The 17,413-nt window shown below is 37.9% G+C and overlaps 1 protein-coding gene across 2 annotated transcripts in view; it reads right to left on the bottom strand.

Moving 5' to 3' along the window:
• Window positions 1-17,204, bottom strand: part of LOC129775565 (arylalkylamine N-acetyltransferase 1) — an 84,800-nt gene extending 67,596 nt beyond the window's left edge. The window contains exon 1 of one of the 2 annotated variants that reach the window (XM_055780444.1): window positions 16,841-17,204. The gene's annotated coding sequence lies outside the window, so the exon portion shown is untranslated. The remainder of the gene's footprint in view (window positions 1-16,840) is intronic. The other variant, XM_055780443.1, reaches the window with a different exon arrangement.
• Between the last annotated feature and the right edge of the window lie 209 nt (window positions 17,205-17,413).

Genomic DNA, 17,413 nt, shown 5'->3' on the forward strand with positions numbered 1-17,413 from the left:
GAACTAATATCTTGTAGAGCGATATTTATTCAGACCGCTTGAAGTTCTCCAGAATTTGAAATAAAAGTCGCTTCGTTGTTGAATTCATTCTATATACAGTTCTGAATCATATTGCGGACAGTTTCATATTTCGGACACTCTGTAGTAATAACTTGAAATGCTTAATGCCCTAATGATATAACTATGAAATTAATATCACAATTGATTCTTTAGAGTAACCCTTTGGTTATATCATCAGGGCATTAAGCATTTCAAGTTATTACTACAGAGTGTCCGTAATATGATTCAGAACGGGACAGTAAGTTACATCTAATACGACATACCGAGGTCCATTCAATGTCGCATTAGAGGCAATTGTGACCTGTAATTGGACATTCTCGATGACAGTGGTACAGTGTCAGCGTCTGGTGGCGACATACAATCTGGGGCCATAATTTGAGTCCCAAACTCGATGTTTACAAAAATGTTCAATTATTCGTGTCGCATTACAGGTCTGTCCGATCAGCTAGATGTCGGACTTGTGGATTTTCCGACCCCGAGATAAAAGTCTTCGTTGATTACTAAGAATGAGATGTAAACAATCGACACTGATAAAAAAGCGAGCGAATGATACTGAGACAAAAGCCCTGCTTCTTTTGGCGATATTTTCAGCCAATACTTAGAATTTTATGAAAATAATGTCTCTCAAAAATTTACATACGCTATCATACTGAAATTATCATAACGATTTCACTAAATTAAATGTCTTCAAAGTAAAACAAATGTCTTCAAAATTAAGACGTGTCTTCAAACCTGGCATCTCTTCTTAAAATATAAACTTGCTTCACTGCCGAATTGCGATCGACTGGAAGAAGTCGCAGTTCATTAGAAAACAGCACATCGCAGCAGTAGGGTATTAACGCTCAACCTTGCACCCCCAACGTAACGCTCTCGTTTTCAAAATTTTGAACACTCCAATACAGAAATGAAAGATGTAGTCCTACATCAATATTGCTGCATAGAAAAATATATCTGCCAAATGGCGATGGACTTAAAAAAAAAGTAAAGTTCGTTCTCGAAATCTTGTAAATTTCCACCGTAAAAATATATAGAAATACATACTTCCAATACTAAGGTAAATGATTTTGGTTTGTCCAGTCAATATGGTTTGTGGACTTTTTTGAATGCTCTAATTCAGCGCATATGTGTCAAATCAGGTGTTCAAATGTTTCAGAACATATAAATAAAATTGTCTTTTTCATGATTTATAATAGTTTTTTATAGTACTATAAATCATTAACATGTTTGAACGGATTATAAAATCCAGCAACCTCGAGGGTCGAATCATTAAAAACGAATCTCTATCTTATCTGCTTGACCAGCAACACGAATAAAAAACTGCAGCAAATATCCTCCAACTTTAAAAATCAGTATTAAAAAAATTCCACTCAAAAAAAAATTGTAGCTATCTGTACTTTATTATGAAAACCTGTAATTCGTATCGTATAAAATCTGTACATATGGCAACATTCTGTACCAAGTTGAAATTAACCATTCTTCACGATGAATAAAACAGATCATTTTGTATGAACCCCAAAATATATTTATTCGAAGTAATCTCCGTTTTTATTGTACACATTTAGTTCATCTCTCAGGCAAATTGTATGATTCCTTTCCAATAAAACTTTTTTGAGATTCTTTTTTTTTCTTTTTTGACAAAAGTGCTTTCATAGGTTTTCTATTCACGTTGTTTGATTTTGTTTTCCGACAGGAGATATGATTCATCGAGCAAACAAGTGGTGGTCAGAAGGAGCAATGAATGGCAACTACAAAGCGTGAGTGCAAAAACCTCTTCGATTTTTTAGAACAGTAATTCTCATGTGAAACACTGGCATTTGTTTATGCTCATGTCTACCCGGTGCCTAACTTATTTTTATATCATACTCATAACATTGAGGGTTTTCTAGTGTGGAGACACGAATTCAGACGTTTTTTCGAGCTCCGTAAATATAAAACAAAGAGTATTTTCACGATCCACTATATCATTATTTGTTCATCTATCTTTTAGCAATAAAACAAAAATTGAACGGAGAAAAAATATTCATAAATAAAATAGTTACAAGCTGATGAAGTGAGTGGGTTCAAAAAAAAATTGGCTTTGTTCAGCCGACGAGCTGAATTTTCACGATTTCAACATTATTCGCCTAGATCGTAACGACTCGTTTGGTGGCGTACTATTGGGGATCAAAAAACGTCACTCCTTCTATAGAGTCACTATCCCATCGATTACAGGCATTGAAGTTGTCGCTTGCCAGATACAAATCAATGGCAAATAACTCTGCATTGCTTCGATATATATTCCTCCCAGGACTACGGTAGGCCGCCATCAGTTCTTTGATATTATCGAGGCATTGCCGGAGCCGCGGTTAATCTTAGGTGACTTCAACTCCCATGGAACAGCATGGGGGTCACTCTACGATGACAACCGTGCCACGTTGATTTATGATCTGTGCGACAACTTCAACATGACAGTTTTAAATACTGGGGAAGCAACTAGGATAGCCAACCCTCCTGCACGGGCAAGCATGCTAGACATATCTCTCTGCTCTTCTTCATTATCCCTGGATTGCACTTGGAAGGTAATCCAAGATCCCCACGGTAGTGATCACCTACCAATAATTTTATCGATCGACAATGAATCAAAATCTAGTGAGTCAGTCGATATTGCGTATGACCTCACGAAGAATATTGACTGGAGAAAATTTGCAGAATTAATATTTGAAGCAATCATTTCGATGCATGAACTTCCTCCCCTTGAAGAGTATAATTTTATATCAAGTTTGATTTACGATAGCGCACTTCAAGCTCAAAAGAAACGTGTACCGGCTACCACTTTCCGACGTCGTCCTCCATCACTTTGGTGGGACAGGGAGTGTTCAAAGGTCTACCTTGAAAAATCATCCGCTTTCAAAAAAATTCAGGAAAACTGGATTAGTGGAATGGTACCAAGCTCTAGAAGCCAAACTAAAAGGTCTGATAAAAGCAAAAAAGCGTGGATATTGGCGGAAATTCGTCAATGGTTTGTCAAGGGAGACCGCTATGAGTACTCTTTGGAATACGGCTAGGAGAATGCGTGGCTGGAACCATACCAATGAAAGTGAGGAATACTCTGACCGTTGGATTTTCAAATTTGCAAGGAAGGTTTGTCCCGATTCTGTTCCTGCACAAAGCGTCGTACGCGATATTCCGCTCCAATGCGATTATGAGAATTTTTCGATGGTAGAATTCTCAATTGCCCTCCTCTCATGTAACAATTCAGCTCCGGGGTCGGACAAGATTAAATTCAACTTGTTGAAGAATCTTCCAGACTTGGCGAAACAGCGTTTGCTGAACTTGTTCAACAAGTTTCTGGAGCTGAATATTGTCCCACATGATTGGAGGCAAGTGAGAGTGATAGCCATACGAAAACCCAACAAGCCGGCTTGCGATCACAACTCGTATAGGCCGATTGCAATGTAATCCTGTATTCGCAAATTGTTAGAGAAAATGATTCTACTTCGTTTGGACAAGTGGGTTGAAACGAACAATTTGCTGTCAAATACGCAGTTTGGCTTCCGCCGATGTAAAGGGACGAATGATTGTCTCGCGCTGCTATCTTCTGAAATCCAAATCGCATTTGCTCGCAAAGAACAAATGGCTTCCGTTTTCCTCGATATCAAAGGGGCATTTGATTCAGTTTCCATGGAAATTCTCTCAGAGAAGCTTCATAATCGTGGATTTTCACCAATTCTCAACAATTTCCTGTACAATTTACTGTCAGAAAAGCACATGATTTTCTCTCATGGCAGCTCGAAATCTTCACGTTATAGTTTTATGGGCCTACCACAAGGCTCCTGCCTAAGCCCCCTCTTGTACAGTTTTTACGTCAATGATATGGATGATTGTCTAACTAGAGACTGCACGCTGAGACAACTTGCAGACGATGGAGTTATTTCCATCACGGGTACTAATCCCGCCGTTCTGCAAAAATCCTTGCAAGATACTCTGAACAACCTGTTCACGTGGCTGGGTATTGATTTCTCTACGAAGAAAACTGAAATGGTCGTTTTTTCTAGGAAGCACGAACCCGCCCAATTCCAGCTTCACCTATCCGGCAAAACGATCCAACACTCTATGTTTTTCAAATACCTGGGTGTATATTTTGATTCTAAATGTACCTGGGGGAGACACATTGCGTATTTGAAACAGAAATGCCAGCAAAGAATCAATTTTCTCCAAACAATAACCGGAACATGGTGGGGTGCCCATCCAGGAGACCTCATTCAGTTGTACAAAACAACGATATTGTCAGTGTTAGAATATGGCAGTTTTTGCTTCCGATCAGCTGCCAGGATTCATATTCTCAAGCTGGAGAGGATACAATATCGTTGCTTGCGTATAGCCATGGGGTGTTTGCATTCGACACATACGATGAGTCTCGAAATTTTGGCAGGAGTACCCCCGCTTACTCTTCGGTTCACAGAATTATCCTACAGATTTCTCATCCGTTGCAAGATCATGGATCCATTGGTGATTGATAACTTCGAAAATCTACTCCAACTGATTCCTCAGTCAAGTTTTATGTCTTTGTACCATGATTTCCTTACCCATGAAGTGCACCCTTCACCAGGCATCTCCTACCAAGTTTGCTTCCCATACTTTTGCAATTCCTCTGTCATTTTTGATCTGTCCATGCGACAAAAAATCCATGGAATACCAGATCACCTACGCTCCAATGTTATTCCGTTGATATTTTCGGAAAAATATGGGAAAGTTGGATCTGATAAAATGTTCTTTACTGACGGTTCATACATAAACGGGCCCACTGGCTTCGGCATCTTCAATGAAAATTCCAGTGCCTCTTTCAAACTCAAAGATCCTTGTTCCGTGTATGTCGCTGAACTGGGTGCGATATATTACGCATTAGGGATCATTGAAACATTGCCCATTGCCAATAGAGGCAATCCGCTCAATGAAAGTTGATAAACGCTCATCTTATTTCCTAACAAGAATAAGACAACTATTGAGTGTTTTGGTCGAAAAATTATTCAAGATTACCTTAGCATGGGTTCCCTCTCATTGCTCGATTCCGGGGAATGAGAAAGCGGACTCGTTAGCTAAGGTGGGCGCTTCAGAAGGCACACTTTTTGAAAGGCAAATTGCTTATAATGAATTTTTCCACATTCCTCGTCAGTATACGCTCGTAAGTTGGCAGCGCATGTGGAGTGGTGATGAGTTCGGTCGTTGGTTACACACGATTATCCCTAAGGTCTCGACGAGTGCATGGTTCAAGGGATTGAATGTAGGTCGTGATTTCATTCGCGTGATATCTCGGCTTATGTCCAATCACTACAACCTAAACGCGCATCTCTATCGCATTGGGCTCGCAGCAAACAATCTTTGTGATTGTAGCGATGGCTACCACGACATCGAGCATGTTGTCTGGTCGTGTATCCGGTTCCATGCTGCTCGCTCTCAGCTCTCTAGAGCACTGAGAGCACAAGGCAGACAATCGGATATCCCCGTCCGGGATATCTTAAGTAGCCGTGACCCTGATCTTCTGCTTCATCTATACCTGTTCCTCAGAAACGCCGATGTCAACGTTTAATGATGTTTCCTTCGTTGTGTCCCCGTTTCATATCCCTCCTATCCAAACGATAAACTTTTACTTAGTCGCGGCAATACATACACACACTCTTTACAGATGCACGGGCCGAAGGTTGTGCAGTCCACTGATCATTCAACAGGAGCCAAAGGTTGTACCGCTCATGACAACTCTACACGAGCTGATGATTGCGCCGGTTAGTGACCATTCTATCCTGGATTCCTCGAGTCGAGAAGACGCACCACGCTAGATATGGGGTACATACTAGGGGGGCGTTGCTGATTAATGGTCAGCTGCATCCCAATAGGAAGTATCCCGTGTCGGGCACACGTACAGAGCATTGGAGACAGCAACATCCCAATTACGAGAACACTTGTAATACTAACCTCGAGCCGACCGCGAGTAATCGGTTACATATTACTAACATAGATAATAAGAAAAACTGTCAAAATATTGAACTCCGGCCCCGTCAGGCTAACGCCATATGAGCTTGATAAAAATATATATTTTGGAAAAAAAAAAGTTGTGCCATGGCGTACACGATTCCAGCCCTTCTGGTTATCTGAAACAAAAAAAATCGAACAGATTCTAAATTAGTAAAGATCTATCTAAAGAGCTATCGCTAGAACCTCGCATGAAAGTCAAAAACATATTTTTTGATAAAATGGCGGCCGTTTAAAAAACAAAATGTGGCTTAAAACGTTTTTTTTCACGTTTCTCACGTTTTCTCACATTTTAAAAAAAGTAAAATTTACAAAATATTATTTTTTAGAGGTTCATGCGATTCATATAAATTCGACATGAATCGGTTCTGTAGAACTTGAGATACCGTGTACGCCAGTTTGAAAAAAACTAATTTGGAGAAAATCGCGCTTTAAGTTCATTGTTATGGCCGTACCAGGTTCGATACCGCATCACTAAAATGACTCTAAATCGGTAAATAATGGGATTTTCGATAATTCCTTTCTGGGGTATATTTTTGAATGAATAAACTACAGAAATATGATGGAAAAAAAAATTGGTTTTTTGTTTTCAAATTTCTAGACTAGAATACTGCCCTAAGGATTTCAGTGAACTTCCCTTGAGTTTGACATGAATCTTGGTCCTTTAACGACTCTAATTCAGTACATTTTGCTAACATTTACACGCAGATGACACAAACTGAATTCGGAATGGAAACGCTTTAACAATAATATAGTTATAGTTCCGTTTCGATTTAATGGTAATTAGTTAATACCCCGTAATTTGTGAATCTCTCAAAATTTATTTGTTCTCTCATTATATGATTACAGACAAGACAACTTTGACACTGTATAGGCTGTTAAGTCCCATAAAAATGCAAAGTAACGATCAGTAAAAATGACAATGTGGTTTAAAAAAAACAATACATCTTTGCCGCGTTATGAAGACGTCGCTGATTGTGTGGTTAGCGGGACAGTGTCTGCTCTGTAAAGTTGCGCTTGAAGATAAGAATCAAGTGGTATGTTCATTTGTGATAATCACTAATTCTCAACAACATTTCTACTGAAATTGCCCTTTCCATAATACATACTAACCAAATCAAGGAAAACTTTGCTGTATTTATTACTGGCATTCATATCATTTGTTTTTGTATTATGTTTTAAGCACGTGTTTCAAAGAAGTTATATAATATGTGATAATGTGTAACAGTTTTACTATCCCTATCGTCTTATCAACTGAATGAATACCAAATGATATCAGGCCATATCAAGGTTCAATGTTTGTTTTCATTGCAAAGAAAACAAAACCAGAAAGGCTTTATCGCCGCTCGTCTCGTCGTTCGAAGCACACTTAGTGAATTGAAACACTCCAAAATCAAAAGCATGCTTATCGGCAAAGCAAAGCCACAGAGTGAGTCAAGCGTGCGAAAGTGAGATTCCAGGAAATCATCACAAACTCGAGAAGCACAAAAGGGCACGAATAATGTTAGCATTCCAGGATAAATCCATGTCAACGTCTACATGCATACCGCATATTTCGACAAACCACAATCTGGCACTCGAACATGCTCGAGTTGATACACAGAGCGACTAACGAGATGATGCTTGAAAGTGGTAGCAAATCCATCGTTTACCATAAAAATGCGTTGGATAGCGTTTCCAGGAAACGTTCAGCTTCCTTTACTGAACCATGTCGAGTTTTACTCTAGTTAATAGATAGAAAAATGGGTTACGTAATACTATAGAACAAATTTTAAATAATATGGCTCAAATTTGGGACCTAAGATAAGAAATGGGCAACCATCCAACAGCTATTTTTTCCAACTGGAATTTAAGTGCAAAGGCAAAATGTAATAATAGAATAAACTAGCAGGATGTAACTTCCGTCTTCGCAGCATTCACGTGAAAACAGCTTTCATTAGTAGCAAAGGGAATCTGGTACATGTTTCTCAGGGTTCAGACGCAATCTACGGGATTGCTCTATGCAGCCAACCGTGTCCATTCATTCTTGCCTTGAATTTAACGATGGATACCTTTCGCTGGAAGGATAGTCTTTCACCTGATGAAATTAGGTACCCCAACAAAAGACACTTTTTTAATGGATTCCACGTCAATTGCTTGATCTTGCATTAATTAACTAGATTAATTCATCGGCTTCTTCGTCGTGTAGTTGGAACATCCTGCGAAATTATCCATAAATTAAGCATCGTGAAGGATATTGACAAAAGTGTGAGTGTATGAAATGCGCTTAATATCGTGCCACAATAAAATTTTGAAAAAAAATGTAATGTTACTTGAAATGAATGAATGAATAAGGAAATGCGTGAATGATCTTTTAAGAGTGACGGTTTCAGAGTGAACACTTGACTTTAAAATACAGGCTTACAGGCTAACTTGTCGAATATACGTTATAATACGTTATTTGTATTCATATATATGAACATGTATTGTTTGAACTGACTCATATCTTTTCAAAATGTTCTCTATCCTGTTGTCAAGAAACAAGAAACAATTTCTTGAAACCCGAAAGGTATTAGCAACCACCTTCTAGAAGTCATAATGTTGGATCGTTCGAAAAGTATCCGCGATTTCATATTCTGTTGATAAATTTTGGTCATTTTTCCATAATAATTTACCATTATTCTTCATAATGGACGATTCCACTATACACACATTATCATTTGTTTGGTGACAGTTCGCCGCTCTTACCCCGTGATCTTTTGGGAACGCTATTCCAGTGTTTTACCCATTTTCATCGCCCGTGATGATTTGCTCCAGAAATGAGTCGAGTTAATCAAGTTCCTTGGCGGTGATTAATTTAGCACCCAAACATCGAGTTTCTTTGCGTAGCCGACCTTTTTTGAATGATTCAAACTGTTACATGATTCATTCTTAGTGCGCTGGCTCTTTGCTGATAACCTGCATGTCAGTCGAGCGGCTGCTTAATTTCTAAGATTTTTTAGTGACTGTTCAGTTCAACTGGAACGAGATCGATCTTTCACCCCAAAATTTCCAAAGCAAAATCGAGCAAACACTCCTACGTTTTGCGCTCATTTAACGGTATTGATAAAAGTGATTTTGAGGATGGACAATCGAGGAGTCCTGGGATTGGTCTGAAGATTATCCGCTTTTTGAGGCGCATTTTAATGCATTTGGCATACTTTGTCTGCAGAATTAAAGTTGAAATTGTAATGTTAGTGGTTTTTCAATTAATGTGGGTTGTACAACTCACAATTAACCTACTTCGAGAGATAAAAATATTATATCAGCCATCAAACTCAGAATGTGACATACGATGTTAATGGTATACCGGTAAATTTCTTCGGTTTTACAACAGATGGTGTAACATGATTATTATTCCAGTGAATCAAATCTCCAGACATTCGTTGGAAAGCTACTATCATTGCGTGTCTTTTTCAGTATATGTCAAAAAGTTAAAGCGTAAACAACATAGTTTTTTGCCACTTCGAATATGTCGAATTTCGTGCCAACGAGAGTGTTTTTGCGGGGAGTGTTACTTCATTACTTCAATATGAAGAAAAAAGCTGCGGAAAGTCATCGCATTTTGGTGGAAGTTTATGGTGACCGTGCTCCAACTGAGCGAACGTGTCAGACTTGGTTCGCACGGTTTAAAAGTGGTAATTTTGACTTGGAAGGCGAAGAACATTCCGAACTGCCAAAAAAGTTTGAAGATGAAAAATTGGAGGCTTTACTCGATCAAAATCCGTCACAAACGCAACAAGAACTTGCAGATACACTTGGAGTAGCTCAGCAAACCATATCCGATCGTTTAAAAGCAATGGAAATTATCAGAAAGATAGGACATTGGGTACCGTATGAATTGAAGCCACGAGACGGCGAACGCTGTTTTTCACGTGCGAACAACTGCTCCAACGGCATAAAAGAAAGGTTTTTTTTTGCATCGAATCGTTACTGGCGTTACAATATCCGAATCCTGCTAAAACCGAATGAAACCATTAAGGAGGACCTCTACCGACGACAATTGATGCGTTTGAGCCGTGCACTGAAGGTTCGGCCACAATACGAGCAAAGACACGATAAAGTTATTTTGCAGCACGACAATGTTCGGCCGCATGTCGCGAAACCGGTCAAAATATACTTGGGCTGAAATGGGAGGTACTATTCGACCCGCCGTTTTCTCCAGACATTGCTCCGTCCGATTACCTTTTTCGATCGATGCAACACGGCCTGGTTGACTTTTTTTTATCCCATCTGTTTTATTTTTATTATTAGGCTCATGTAGCAATTCCGAACTGTTCCGAAAATTCGGCAGCTGTAACAGAGCCGAATTTATCGTGTATATTTTTCTCTTGTTGTATATTACACAGTAGCCATTTAGACGTAAGAGTATTCCTATCTGATCGATACACATTTTTATCTATTACACAGTAGCCATTTAGGCGTAAGAATACTCCAATTCGATCGATACACAACACATGTCGCATTTTTCGACGTAAGAATATTCCTATTGTTGGAATGTTCACAGTTGGACACAGCGGGACTGTTGGTATGAGGCTTCCATTGTTGTGTTTATAAATAGCACCAAATACCGATGCAGCAGATCGATCGTATGTGGTGTGGGATCACCATCCCATAATGACTGATGCATGGACGTAGTAGCTAGAATAACACACAAAGATGGTCAGTTGAGGGCCCTGAGTTATAAGCTCATGATTGTTCGCTTAGTAGCGGACACGCAACTAATTATTTGTTATTAATATTAATTTATTATTAGTTATTAAAACGTCAGTTGTGGAATGACGTTTTGCACCGTGTCCAAAGTATTCTCACACACTTTTTCACTTCGATATTGCGGTATAAATGAGATTCTATTCATCTGGGATTTTATAGCAGCGCCTCTAGTGATTTAAGTCACGTTTAGTTTTACAAAAGTTGTGCGTGATAGAGAAAAAGTGGAGAGAATTGATTTCGGGCGTCACGTCAAAAATCTGACAGGTTTGTTGAAGTGATGTTAGTTTTTAAAAGTAATTTAGGTAATTCAAAGGATCAGGGATCAATCAAGACTAACCCAGGAAACTCAGATTCTGATGTCCTAAAAAAATATTATTTTTCATTCTACGTACCATTTTTGCTGACAAGTCTACCTTCAAATACTGTTCTGCCAAGGAAGTTACGGACGAAAAACGAAGATTGTTATCGCAACGAGACTACAGACGGGATACAAGCAATGTTGTCCCCGAAGCGTATTTATAGCGACAGTATGTAGTCAAATATTTACCGGGAATCAGTTATTTTAAATCTTTTCCTAAACATTTTTCTTTTTTTTTAAGTTGGTACTATTCTCAGTGGTCTTAATGTAAATTTTTAGCGCGATCTGTCATTTATTTTATTTACAGCGTCGTTCAGTAAGTTAACTTTTTTTGCTCTGCGTTTTTGATATGGATAATTCTACTGGACAAAGATATTGTGTGAAAGTTCGTGTTGCAAACAAAATTGCTCTCTCATTTTGTATTCCCGTTTTTTAAGGCCAGCTATTGCCATTGAAAGAATTTTACAGGACCCTTTTGATTGTTTATATATCTTTTCCAAAAACCTACAGCATCACTACAGCGATCTGTTGAGAAATCAATATTCAGAATTTCTTTGATATAATCCATACTTATCAAATAAGGAAAGGATATCAGCAGTGAGTTGTTGAATATTTTTTTTAATTTTGATATGATTTGATTAGATTATAGATATATCAACTATAGTGTCACCATTGAAGTTGATTCTACTTACGATCTGACGAGCAAAAGTTATATATTTTTTATTCTGTTGACTTTGATTTCGAAAAGTTTCTCTTGAGTAATATTACAGTCTGGAACCTATTCCTTCATCTATAACTCGGCGGCTACTCGTACATACACATCATACAAGATAATGCTGTTCTTCAAATATAATCTCGTTATTATTTCTAAAACTTGTCAAACATTCTATTAGTATCATGAAATTATCTAGCGCTGTTTTGGAAAGCCACGAAATATTTGTGCATAGTGAAAATGATTCGAGACTTTCACACTAGCTTATTCAGTCTATTCACAACGATCATACATATTAATATATAGGGGATGGTGGCCCTGACCCGACCCCCTAAATTCATCCCGCAAAGCTTTTGTCAAGGTCCACGGTATTAAATCCAATAAATTTATGATTCCATCTGGTGTGTCACACTGCAGTTATCTACTTCGAAACGTTAGCCTGCACGCACCATCCCGACAGCTACGCCATCATCGAGTCCTGGCGATGCCTAATCACCGTATCGTATATGGGCAAAATAATCCATTAGACGCTTGCTGTCGCGTCTTCATCGAGGTATCTAAACTGTTCGATTTTAATATCAGTAGGTTAGTCTATAAGTCCCTCTAAGCAGTCTGTACAACCATTAGGTCGAAGACGTTGACATTAAATAAATGGATAAATAAATTTCAACGTCCATTCATCACAAAAAAAAATTCATGTTCTCGGGCAACTTCGGCAAACTATGTTTTATGCTGGTCGGTGTGGTTCATGAGTGCTAAAAAAGGGGAAAACAGAGGCCAAATCTAAAGTCTCATTCTTTGGCACCTTCAAAAATGGTGGTCCTGAACCGGCCTTCGATTTTTTGCAGCGATTCTACTCCCAATTGCCGGGGAATAATATACACCTCTAACAATATAGGTAATGGATGAAAGTAACTGACGAGCGGAAAATGAATAGAATCTTGTTTTGGCTTCCGGTTTGCTGATAATGGCTCTAAATGACCAACAATAATGAATATGGGTATTCGGTGAAAGGACTATAACAGCGGAAGTCGAATATCGTATTCCGATGACATTTTGGAAACGAAGATGGCAGCTTCCGGTTAGCTGAAAACGGTACTAATAGACCGGAAATGAAGTTGAAGAGTTGAGTTAGACAAGTGTTGAAGCGAAACAAAGAAAGTTTCAGAGTGAAATGGCGGAAGTAAAAGAACATATGCACAAACGGAACCGGAACCGGAACCGGAACCGAAAACGGAAACGGAAACGGAAACCGAAACGGAAACCGAAACGGAAACGTAAACGGAAACGGTAACGGAATCAGAATCGGAATCGGAAACGGTAACGGAATTGGAAACGGAAACGGAAACAAGTGCTACGACAACGCTTAACGCCCAAATCCCAACGCTCACCGTTCAACGGTCAACACGCAAACACAAACGCCCACACACATAATAAAAACAAAGAGTCGATTTAGGACTACCCTGACTTTTTTTCAATTAACGGCATGTCGTGTACTACAGTCACAGGTAACAGATAAATTCAATGTTAATAGCTTGTTTCAAAGTGCAGACCATAAGCAATCGAAATTGACTAGTTTTGTAATTTTTCGGCATCTACAACATACATAATATTTAACTCATTTTCCGTACAGGTCAAAAATCTAACTTTTTCTTTTTTAAGCATTGTAACCACAAAACGGCAGCAAAATGCTAAAATGAAGGGAGCTGGAAAAAGATCACCATACAACCAAATTGTCTGCCTAGTGACATCTTTCATTTGACACTATTAAAAATTCGGTGGGTGTTGCCATTCCCGAAATCCAAGGGAGGGTGGTCTGGTGGTCGCCGATCGCATTAGGGCAACCTTTCGCTAAGTTTGGTACAGCTTTATATCATTCTATTCAATGTAAGCATTATACATGTGCAAACCGGGTGGCTTATGTAACAGAGCCAAGAAAACTTTGACAGGGATCCCAGTATATTTTTACGGATAATTATTATTCTGATAAAGTTAAAAGTACAAAAATCAGATGGATTCAGTATCATTTCTAAAAAATCAGACAAAAGCTCTCGCATGTCAGGATATCAGGGAACGTGCAAAAAGTCTGGGAAATTTTGAAAAATCATGAATTCTTGGCATCTCTGATCATACCTATTAGGCGTAGTGCACAAATTAACGCAACCTCAGAGTTTTCAAATTTTTGTCACAAGCATGTGTAATGCTGTTGTTGTGGATTTGCCTGATTGGTAGGCAAACTGGTATTTGGATAGTGGGTGTTTGGACATGAATAAAGACTTTATGTATTCATATAATACTTTTTCCATAGTTTTCAACAGTATTGATGATAAACTAAATGGTCTGAAAGCCTTTGGAAGTGATTTGTCGCGTTTTCCCGCTTTTGGGATGAAAACTACTTTTACAAGTCTCCATATCGAAGGAATGTGCTCTAGTATCAAACTTGCCTTAAAGATCTCGATTAGAGACGGAATTAGTTTTGACTCTCCATTTTGAATCAGGGCAGGAAAAATCCCATCTGCACCTGCAGATTTATAAGGTAGAAAGGATCTCACCGCGTTTACTACTCTGGCCCTCGTGAAGACTAACCCAGCAACTATGTTAGCGACATCCTTTGCACTTTCGGGAGACGCCTTCGAGAGCATATTGTGTCGCCATTGTAGCCAGGATTTGTATCCGAGTGGACAGATGTAGATCCCGGAAAGTGAGTCTTCATCAGTAAGTCTAGTACTTCTGAGGGGGTTTTTCTGAACGAACCGTCATCCTTTTTAAGCGATCCAAGCCCGTTCGAGTGGTCTTTTGTTTGCCAAAGTCTTGTTGAGTCTAGCAACGCAAGTTTATACACTAGATTGATTATACAGTGCCCTGAGTGTCAACTATAATAATGCTTGGGTTCGCTCAACTATCGCTCTCGAGATTGCAATATTAGCCGTTAACGGGAATGCAGTAGAGATGGATAGCAATTTCGAATTCATGGATAATAAGTAGTAAGTATTGGGGTCAATTTTCGTGGATTGGCAATGAATGCATTCATAAAATGACTTACTTTTCTGTTCTTTTGGTAGAGATATTATATAAATATATAAACAATATATAATAGTTAAATATATACACATATAAATATAACATTGTCAGACCGTTTTGTTTATCATTTATCTAGCTTATGTTAAAACGGGACGCATTGTTATTTTTAATGTAGTATTCCTAATGTTCGGTACATCAAAGACATTTTTTTTCCAAAATATATATATTTTTATCAAGGCTCATATGACGGGGCCGGGAGTTCAATATTTTGACAATTTTTCTTATCATCTATGTTAGCAATATGTAACCGATTACTCGAGGTTGGTTCGAGGTTAGTACAGCGCGGACTCGATTATATACAGTTTTTGATTTCTTTTCACTGTATATAATCAAATCTTGTATATAATCGAGTCAAAACAATTTTTTTTGATTTGTTTTTTGAGGAATTTGATTTTTGATTCACCCCCATAAAGTCAGAAAACACCTTTCTCACATGAAAAAAATAAATTTATCCAGATTCAAGAGGTGATAGACGATCATATTTGATGAAAAAAATCCTCCTACGCATATGTTCGAATTTCAACAATGACAGAGTTATAGATCTTATTTTTTGTTTCGGACTCTGTTGCCTCAAACTGGCTCTACACTAAAAAGTACGCTACAGAAAACGATTCTGATGCTTTCATTTGAAAGATGAGAAAACAGGATATAGTAGTGGAACAACTAAACTAGTGGATTTTAATAACATTTTGGAAGTGAAAAACTTAAAAGTTCATAATTTTTAATGTGTTATTATTAATTTTCTCATAAAAAATTATATTAAACTAGATTGTTTCTATCAATCAAATTAAAGCTCTTAAACCACTCTACAATTTGTTCTTTGACGCCCAACTTCTGTATTTGAAATTAACAATGCAATATCGATATAAACAATTCCTGGTGAAAATTCAGGCAAAATCTTCAAAAATCACAATTTTACCCCACTGTACATGTAGTAGCCACTTAAAATTCCCCTTAACGTTGAAAAGTTACATTTCTTCTTGAAATAAGCCATATTTGAAATATAAAAAAAAATATTTTTTTCCAAACTGTATATAATCGAGTCCAAAGTTGTATATAACCGAATCACATATAATCGAGTCTTTATATAATCGAGTCCGACCTGTATTACAAAGTTTTCTCACAATTGGGATGTCGCACTCTCCAATGCTTTGTACGTGTGCCCGACACAAAAAAAATAGTTCATTTTGGCTAAACATACGTTCTGCACTATTCTAAAAAGTGTCCTTGCGTAAAGATTGTAATTGAAAGAGCATTAAGAAATCAAATCCGAATAAAAAATTATCTTCAACACAACCCTTCCAGCTCTGATCTTTGTAATAGACTGCGATGGGACTTTTATTATTTAATCGGATCACAATTGCATCTCGTGAGTTACAATTCAAGCCTTGTTCTGTAGTTGCTTAATGTATGTAAAATTAATCACGACAAAAGTGAAGAACACAGCATCAAAATTCTTTTCATGGAATTATGTATATGTCAAGACAATTTTTCCTTAACAGGGAACAAATATATAGCAAAAAATACATTCGTTCACATTCATAAACTCATCCAATGTTATCACCAGTATTCTTTAATTTTTTTTTTCTGCAGTGAAAATTCGAATGAACAAGCAATATTATTTCCAGAGGTTGATTTTTGGGCGAACTGTTTCTGGTTTTGTGGAATATCTCAATCGTAGATTGAAGAAAACTTTAAAACGAGGGAAGTAGTTACTTCTAATCATCATCAAAGATACTACAAAATATTTTATTCGAGAACGCAACATCGGTAAAAGAAAAACGATGTGTGTCGTTTTTCTGAGCAAAAAATGTTTCATTCTGTGAAACGAATGGAAAACGAAAACAGAACAAATAAATGAAACCAGATGACTTAGAAAGTAACAAGCTCACCGTTTTGCCTACACTGATATTCACTACTGTTAAACACTTGACGAACTATATTTCCTCTGGTGATTTAATGCTAAAATACCAGGCGTCACCACTTATAACAAAAATCCACAAACCACTGCACAAAATGGAAATGATTAATTTGAGTACAACTTTAGGTATTTTCACGTCGCACGACAAATTCTGCGGTTTGTTTTAATGCATCGACACACTATTTTCACTTTAGACTCGCCGCGCGCTTCGGATACACATTTGCCAAAAAATTACGAGCATCCTCTCCTGATGACTACGACACATCAACTGTGAGCACCGTATGTATTGCTAGACAGTCGAGGATTCACTGGCATCACATTACTCGCTTCGGAAAACCAAATCCGTCGAGTTGGCTGCTTTCGCTGGCAATAGGAAGAAAAAAAAGTACACGAGGAAATCTTGCTATATTTCTTATCACTTGTCGTTTATCTTTTTCACCACACACACCTGTGTAACCACCTTCGTCACCTTACACTTGAAAATCTTCGTTAGTTCTACGGAAGCCTCACTCTTCTCGTCCCTATTTGCTAGAATCATAAATAC

The sequence above is a fragment of the Toxorhynchites rutilus genome, chromosome 3, assembly GCF_029784135.1.
Source record: "Toxorhynchites rutilus septentrionalis strain SRP chromosome 3, ASM2978413v1, whole genome shotgun sequence".
NCBI lineage: Eukaryota > Metazoa > Arthropoda > Insecta > Diptera > Culicidae > Toxorhynchites > Toxorhynchites rutilus.